Source organism: Dipodomys merriami, unplaced genomic scaffold (genome assembly GCF_024711535.1).
Source record: "Dipodomys merriami isolate MVZ:Mamm:240054 unplaced genomic scaffold, mDipMer1.0.p SCAF_583, whole genome shotgun sequence".
Taxonomy (NCBI): domain Eukaryota; kingdom Metazoa; phylum Chordata; class Mammalia; order Rodentia; family Heteromyidae; genus Dipodomys; species Dipodomys merriami.
Genome location: NW_027206161.1, coordinates 413,338 through 421,739, shown reverse-complemented (window position 1 = coordinate 421,739; position 8,402 = coordinate 413,338). Strand labels below are relative to the sequence as shown.

At 34.6% G+C, this 8,402-nt stretch overlaps 1 non-coding gene across 1 annotated transcript; it reads right to left on the bottom strand.

Annotated features, from left to right (window-relative positions):
- Positions 1-8,013: 8,013 nt before the first annotated feature.
- LOC138813089 (U6 spliceosomal RNA) lies at positions 8,014-8,120 on the bottom strand. Its single transcript, XR_011367720.1, has one exon. It is a non-coding gene; the product is annotated as a U6 spliceosomal RNA (small nuclear RNA).
- Positions 8,121-8,402: the final 282 nt, after the last annotated feature.

Below are 8,402 nucleotides of genomic sequence, written 5' to 3'. Positions count from 1 at the left end.
TCAGATCTATCTCCTTGCCTGGATTTTCCCTCTCTGTCCTGTGATGGCACACTTGGTGTGATTCTCTGGCTTAGGACTGTTCACTGGAACACTAAAACTGCTTTGTATACGAGAGCTTGTTTAGCCTCCAGCTTCTCCTCTGCCATCTTCCCGGAACTCCCTTTCAAATTAAACTTTTTCAATCACTCTGTAATGCAGTATGGAGAGTACTCAAAAGACTAAACATAAATCTCCCCTATGACTCATTAATTCCCCTCGTGGGCAGTAATCCAATAAATAACAAACAAGCTCACATTAAAGCTACCACATAACCATGTTCAGGGCCCAGGGAAAGATTTCAAGGAATGGGAAAAATGTTAACCCTGTTGGTATTTGTTTCCGCAAATATGAACCTTTTGACATCAGATACCACATCATTCTATTGGCAGTAGTTAGTTTAGGACTTAAATGTAGCGGGTGATAAAAGGGCTTTTTTTTTGAATGTTAGGAAAATATGTAGGCAGTCCATGAGAAGGGGGATTTTTTGTTGTTGTTGTTGGTCTTTAACTATGGGAGTGGGACCTGTTCCTAAGCTCTTCAACTGAAGGTCAGTTCTCCACCTCTTGAGCCACAGTGCCACTTCTGGTTTTCTGGTGGTTCAATGGAGATAACAGTCTCAGGTGCCCCAGCTGTCTTTGAACAGCAGTCCTCAGATCTCAGCTTCCGGAGTAGCTAGGATTACAGCTGTGAGCGTCTGGCACCAGGCTAAGAAATGGGGGATTTTTATATAAAAAGTGAATCCACCTCTTCTCCTGTGTCTAAAGGTCAGATATCAGTATTAGAACACGTCACCCTCAATTCATTTCATCATACATTTGTAAATTTTCTCTTTTCCTTCATGTGGGAATACTTCAGTAAATATCAACTCAGATGTGGGACTGGATCAATTGTATGGGAATTGCTAGCAAATAAATCAAGAACTACTAAATAAAATCAAATGAGCCCCTCATTTGGAAAAATTTTTTTTTTCTCTTTTTATTACAAGTCTGTGCTTGATTACTTCGTAACGTGATATTGAACCTCCTAACAGAGTGATGACATTTTATTTCTCTTCAGTAATTGGCCTTCTCCCACATGTGGTCAAATATTTAAGAATCCAAAGATTTCCATTGATAATTCATTAAGCTGTCCTCTAAGAAAATGTGCATTTCTGGAATTTGGTCTGCTGTCTTATTCTTACATGCACAGGCTTTCTATGATTTATTGTTCTACAAGGAATTCTATTTTCCAATCTTTGTGTGACAAATTTAATCTCTCTAATCAGTATTTCTGACCCTCTCTCTAGAGTCTCATTTCAGTCTGACTCATAAAAATATGTTTTTATCAGTTAAATGGCTCTCATCTTCTGTTATTTGCCTGACTTCATGTAGGCTGTGATAGCAGCTCTGACTGGCTGTGCTTACTGGAGTATATTTTTTAGAGGTCTAGGATTACTATTCAAGGTAGTAGCTTCACTGGGTCCCAATGATCCCCTGGCCTATACTCAATAGGTTTTTCTCCTAAAGAAACAAAAACAGCTGACTAAATTCCTGTTTTCATTGTTTCAAAATGAGCCAATCTGGCATCCTTGCAAAACCATGAATAATCCTCTCTAACAATGGTCTATCAAGATGGCTTTTCAAAGTTGACTGTGAAAAATGTTCATTTTCAAGTCACTACCATAAAACAGATCACATCTCTGGGAGCAGAAGTTTGGAAGGAAGGATTACCTTCCTTTTTTCTCTTAAGATAGATCAAATCATAATATTCTTCAGTTGTGGTCAGCGTGGAGCACATTTTCCCAAGAATATACTGTATTGTAAAAGAGGACCAACTATCAAAATAAAGGAGGAAATACTTGTCTAGAGTCTGATTTATCTTGCTTATATTTGTTGTTATTTTCATTATTTCAAACACATGGATAATTTGTACTTGGGATTAGACAGATTTATCTTGCTTATATCTGTTGTTTTTTTTCATTACTTCAAACACATGGATAATTTATACTTGGGATTAGACAAGTGACAATGGATTAATGTAATAAACATTCATTACTTTCATATATCCAATATAATACACTTAACACCTTATGGAAAATTAAATCCAACTATTGAAACAATGTCAGAAATATAAAATAAGCCTCAATATGTATTATCTGGCACACTCAGAAATTCAGTCTCTCTACAAATATTTATTTGGCACAAAATAAAAATTTAATGAATATGTTCTATAAGCATCATATGAAATACTGTATATAATTTTATGGATGTATATAATTTTATGGATGTCTCCTAGACAGGAATTTAACATGCATGTAGTAATCAAATTTCCACAATTTAAGCTAGACAAGAGGAGTCATACCCTCATACACTGCCTGGAGAATGTGTGGTGTGAATTTTACCACAGTGTTGAGCCTTTTCACCTAATACCAAGAGTCATATGCAATAATTTATTATTTGATGTTATGATGAGTGCTAAGTGTAGAATAAACTGAATTATTAAATTAATTCACAAAAATGAAATGATGATTTATTATTGAAATAATGATATGTTTGTTTAAATTCTAATGCTTCTCAATTTTACAATTCATGAAATATATTATTAAAATTAGTTTCACTTTCTTCTTTTCTATATCTACTAAAATTAAAATTATATGTTAAACATTCAATATTAAATCAGTAATAATAACATTATTAAAATAATATATTATTAAACTGTGATTTGAATTATAGTTCTAACAAATTGTGATGTAAAAAATACTACTATGGGTAATATTTTTTAAACTTACCAGCTTATTTGCTTCCTGTGTCATTTGTTATTCTTGGTCCAATTCATCTCTTCACCTTAATTGTTTATTTTTCTATTTTATCTCTATTGTTTTACTGAGTTTGCATTTTGTTTTCCCTGTTTAGTGACTGACATGAGGGTGAAAATGTGTATGCTAGTTTATCACTTCCTATGTTACAGTGAAACCACTGTACTCCACAGCTGTTCTACTTTTCTCTGTATAGTACAATATTTTCCCCACTCTCATCTCCTGTATTGCTGCTCTCATGTATTTTATTTTTATTTAAATTTTATTATCAAGTTAATGTACAGAGGGGTTAGATTTACATAAGTAAGTTAGTGAATTCATTTTTTTCTAACTTGTTACCACTTCCCCCATGTTACTCCCTCTTCCTTCCTAACATCCCCCAAGATTATTTCCAAAATATTGCGAGTATCTCGTTTGCATAGGTTCCCCCTTTGTCCTTTGTCTCACTATTTTGTTTATTCACCTTTCCCTTTCCTAGTTCAGATCAACATATTTACAATAACCAGGGTATCAAAATCAAATACAGTGACTACAGGGGATAAACATTGGTGGGGAAAACACAAAAGATAAAAAGAAATCACATACTACATTAAGAACAACAACAAAAACATGTCTTTGAGTTCATTTCACTTGGAATCACCTTATAAGATCATATGTAGGGCTGGGAAGGTGGCTCAGTGGTAAGAATGCTTGCCTTGCATGCATGAGGCCCTGGGTTCGATTCCTCAGCACCACATAAGCAGAAAAAAGCCGGAAGTGGCACTGTGTCTCAAGTGGTAGAACGCTAACCTTGAGCTGAAGAGCTCAGGGACGGTGCCCAGACCAAGAGTTCAGGCCCCACGACCGACCAAAAAAAAAAAAAAAAGATCATATGTAAGTAGATGAGCTATTCTGCTCATCTACTAAGATTATCCTTGATGTACACAATAATGCTTCCCTATTACCCACTAATACCACTTCTGGGCATTTACCCACGTGACAACAAACAAGGCCACACTAAAGCTACCAGCACAATTGTGTTTATCACAGTATTATTTACCATAGCTAAGATATGATATCAACCCAGATGCACCTCAGTAGATGAATGAAGAAAATGTCACTCTCTCATACACACACACTTACACATGCATGTGGAATACTATGCTTCCATCAGAAAGAATGATACCACCTCATTTGTAAGGAAATGGAAGATCTTGGAAAAATATTAAGTGAAGTAAGCCAGACTTAAAGAAACATAGGTCTCAGGTTTTCCCTTATTTGTAATAATTAGTTTATTTCAAGAATAATCTCATGTATTTTACTTTGACATTTTGTTCTATGTTGAGCATAGAACATTATTGCTATATTGTTTGATATTATTTCTGCAAACAGGCAGGTATATTTAAAGAATTACATTAATCTCATCCATTACTGAAGGAAGAACAACTTTAAAGAGCAAACCCTACTCAGAAGAACAACTCCTATTTATTTAGCTTCATTCGGAAGAACAACTCCTACTTACTTAGCTTCATTCCTTTGTAAGGCCACTGTAGTCCCCTGTAACCTCATCTTGTACATTACAACTCTGTACTTGGTTATCCTTCATATCTACTATCTTCTACATTGTGATCTAAATGCCCTAGTGATTCCAGTTTGCTTTACTTTAAAAAAAAAATTCTCTCTTAATGTTTGAGGTTGGTGTGTTTGCGTGTGTGTAGTATTACAAAGATCGGAAGACAAAATTTTTGTTCATTTAGATTACATCTTTCTGGTCATTGTAAATTGTGGCTAATGGGAGAAGTATCTTGCTATTTTAAGGATGAAACAGAACATGTATTTGTGCATGTACCAGAGTTGCTTTAATTGTGTGAATTTGAACACTTAACTTCGAAGTATATCTTGGCTGCTGTTGTGAATAATGTGAATAACAATGAACTACAAATATATTTACGAGTTACCCAGAGAGAAACAATCACATGATTGGTGAGTCAGATGATATTGCAACTTTGCATTTTTTTAGAAAATGCATACTAATTTCTACAACGAGAATACGAGCCTGTATTTTGACCAAGAGTGTATAGAATTTTCTTTTCTCCATACTCTCACCAACATTACCTTTTGAGTTTTATGAAAGTGCATGTTTCTAATAGGTGAAGTAACCCAGACTGGCTTTAGACTCAATTCCTCTTAGTCCAACCTCCTAAATGCTTGGAATTACAAACCTTTACCACCACACCTGGTTCTTTTGGGGTTTTTTTGTAAGAGTTATAATAGTTATGAAGTAGTATCATAGTAATTTTCAATTGCATTTCTCTAATGACTTCTGTTCACTAAGCCAGCATAGAAATGGTATTAAACACAACTTTGTAAACCCACTGTGATTTTCAGGGGTTTTTGGAAAACAGGCCTATTCAGAACTTTTGTCCATTTTTATTCATGTTACTTGTTAATCTCATGTTTAAGCTCTCTATACAAAATCAATAATTAATTCAAGGTAGTAGAAAGGAAAAAATTAAGCAACTCCTAACATTTAAAAATTTTCAATATCATGATATTGCTTAGATCACTTGAGACTATAAAACTCAATTTAGTTTGACCTTTTACAAGGCTATATTTATTTTATTTTATGTTTATTGCTCTTTCCAAAGCCTGCATGTCTGATTTCCATTGGTTTCCTTCAGTTTCAAGTAGTTCAGATTTCAAACTGAAGAATAAATGGAAGGAAGCAAACAAAAAAACACTGTTCCTCTCATCCGATGATGCCTCTTCAAGCATGAGGTAAGTTCATCCTTCTAAGTCCCTATGATAGGGTATCAAAAGGAGAATTCATTCTTCTAGGTCTCCCTATCTTTGCAATGTAACTTAAATGATGTAAAACACAATATACTGCTCAGATAAGTTTACGTTTTATCAGTTTTGCACATTTTCATATGCGCTTCAGCTCAGTGCACAACATTTCTTCATTATTCTGTCCCTGATATTTTTACAATAGCAAGACAAGATAACCAGTTTGAATTACAGCATGAGAAGTTATCCACCTGGCTTCCTTGAAAGCAGATCACAGTCAATTGATAACATTAGTTCTGCTTTCTCTCTACATGTAATGGTTTCTGTAATACATATGGAATTATATTTAGTATTAAAAATTGCTGACCACACTCAAAGCTTATTCATAGAAACTTAAGTATTTCACCAGTGTCATGCCTCTTAATTCTTAAGATAATATTTGCTGTAATGCTAATGTTATTACCATTATAATGTTGGGAAAAATTGTAATTAAAGGCACTAAGTGCACGGTCCAAAGACACACAATGAGGAAGGAAATCAGTCAAAGTTTCAAAAAGTCTTTCAGCAATACAAAAAAGGTAGGTAAAATCTCTCCATTCTCTTACACACTCAATTCAATATACATATTGTCCAAGAAATAATACCATAGCAATTGTTGCCAAGGGTGTTTGTTTTCTGCCACATTTTGTCTTCAACACAGACTGTGTTGGTGACATTGGGTTATCATGCACAGAGATGAGCTTATAAATTGAGGTCCAAAGAGAGCCAAATTTCTTCTGTTCCACATTTCCAATTTCCTTTTTAAAAAGTAGTAAAATTTTTAAATATCATCACGTACTGTCTTTTAAGAATCCAAAAACGAAATAAATTCACATATAATCACTCCAAAATGCTTTAAATGTAGATGATAAAACAAGCACTCATGAAGTAAATTTTCTTCTACATTTAATATGTTTCTGAAAGCCTTGTGCTGGTTGGTCACCCTTGTAATCCTGACTACTCAGGATATGTACTCAGAAGGCTGAGTTCTGTGGATAACATTTGGAAACCAATCAGAGCAAAAAATCATGACATTATTTTTCAAAAATTTTAATGAACTAGAAAAGAGCATGAATGGAGATGTAGCTAATATACTAGCTCACCAAACTAGAGGGGAAAGGCCTAGCAAGACCTTAAAGCCCTAAGTTCAAACTCTGAGCACGCCAACATGCAGGCACACACACATGCACACACACTCACACACTTATTCACATCAGTGTTTTGCATTAATTTCTTAGTTAATGATATTATATGGGTATAATAGGGGAAATAAACTTTTCCATCTCAGAACATTTTTATATGTATTTTATTGTTAAAATACCATACAGAGGGGTTTCAGTTACATGAGCAAGGTAATGAGTCCATTTCCTCTCAGGCATTGTTACCTTCTCCTTTGTTTTTTCCCCCACCATCCCTTCCTCACACCTCTACAAGTACACTCCCCTTCATTCCCCCCAACCCCACCTAAATTGTAAAGTTCAACTTTCAACATAGTGTCTTGTGCATCTCATTGTCACAATGGGTCGACCAGTATTCCTAGTTAACCATTTTGTTTCTTCTTTCCCCTCCCCAATTAGCTAAGTGTATATACAAGATTCAGGTGCACCAAAATCAAATACAGTGAAAACAGAGGTTATACTGTGGGCGAGGAACATATAAAGAAACAATAAAATACATTGTACATTATAAATACATTTGAAATAATAGCAAGCAAGAAAAAAACCCACTTGTGTACTTACTTTGCGGGTCATTTCATTTAACATCATCTTATCTGGTCATATGCCCATAGCTTTTGACCTTTTCTGCTTATCTCAGACATATATTATTTATTGCAAATAAGGGAAACCATGGGGCCTATGTTTCTTTGGACTTGGCTTACTTCACTAATATAATTTTTTCCAAGCCTTTCCATTTCCTAACAAATTGGGCAATGTCATTCTTTCAGATGGAGGTATAGAATTCCTATTCTCACACACACACACACACACACACACACACACACACACACACACACACACACAATGGAAATCAATCAATCTATCTATCTATCTATTTATCTATCTATAACATTTTCTTGATCAATTCATGTACTGAGAGGCATCAATGTTGGTTCCATATTTTAGCTATGGTAAATAATGCTGCAATAAATATAGTAGTGCTAGTAGTTTTAGTATGGTCTTGTTTGTGATCATTTGGGTAAATGCCCAGAAGAAGTATTTGTTGGGTCATAGGGGAGCGCTATGTGGAATCTTTTGAGGAACCTTCATACTCCTTTCCGAAGTAGCTGAACAAGTTTACACTCCCACCCAAGAATGCAGTAGGGTTCGAATGCAGTAGGGTTCCTTTCTGGCCACATCCACTCCATCGTCTGTTGTAAAAATATGGAACACTTCATGAATTTGCTTGTCATCTTTGCACAGGGGCCATGGTACTCTTCTCTGTATCATTTCAATTTTAGTGTATGTGCTGCCGAATTGAGCACAGAACATTTTTTATATAGAAAGTGTAATTGATTTTCTTAAACTAAACAATTCAACAAAAAGTAAGTTCTAAAGAATTGTTGTGAAATTTTAAAACCATGTGTTTCTTATATAAGCACACATTTATGAATAAAGTCAAGATTGGCATGTCAAAAACAATATAATTCCAGATATTTGTTGTTCAAGAGATGTGTAAGAGGAGGAATTCAATTATTCTATACAAGGCACCTCTCATAATGAACATTGAAGCAAGTGTTAAGGTTTGTTAAAAGTTTTAATGTTTT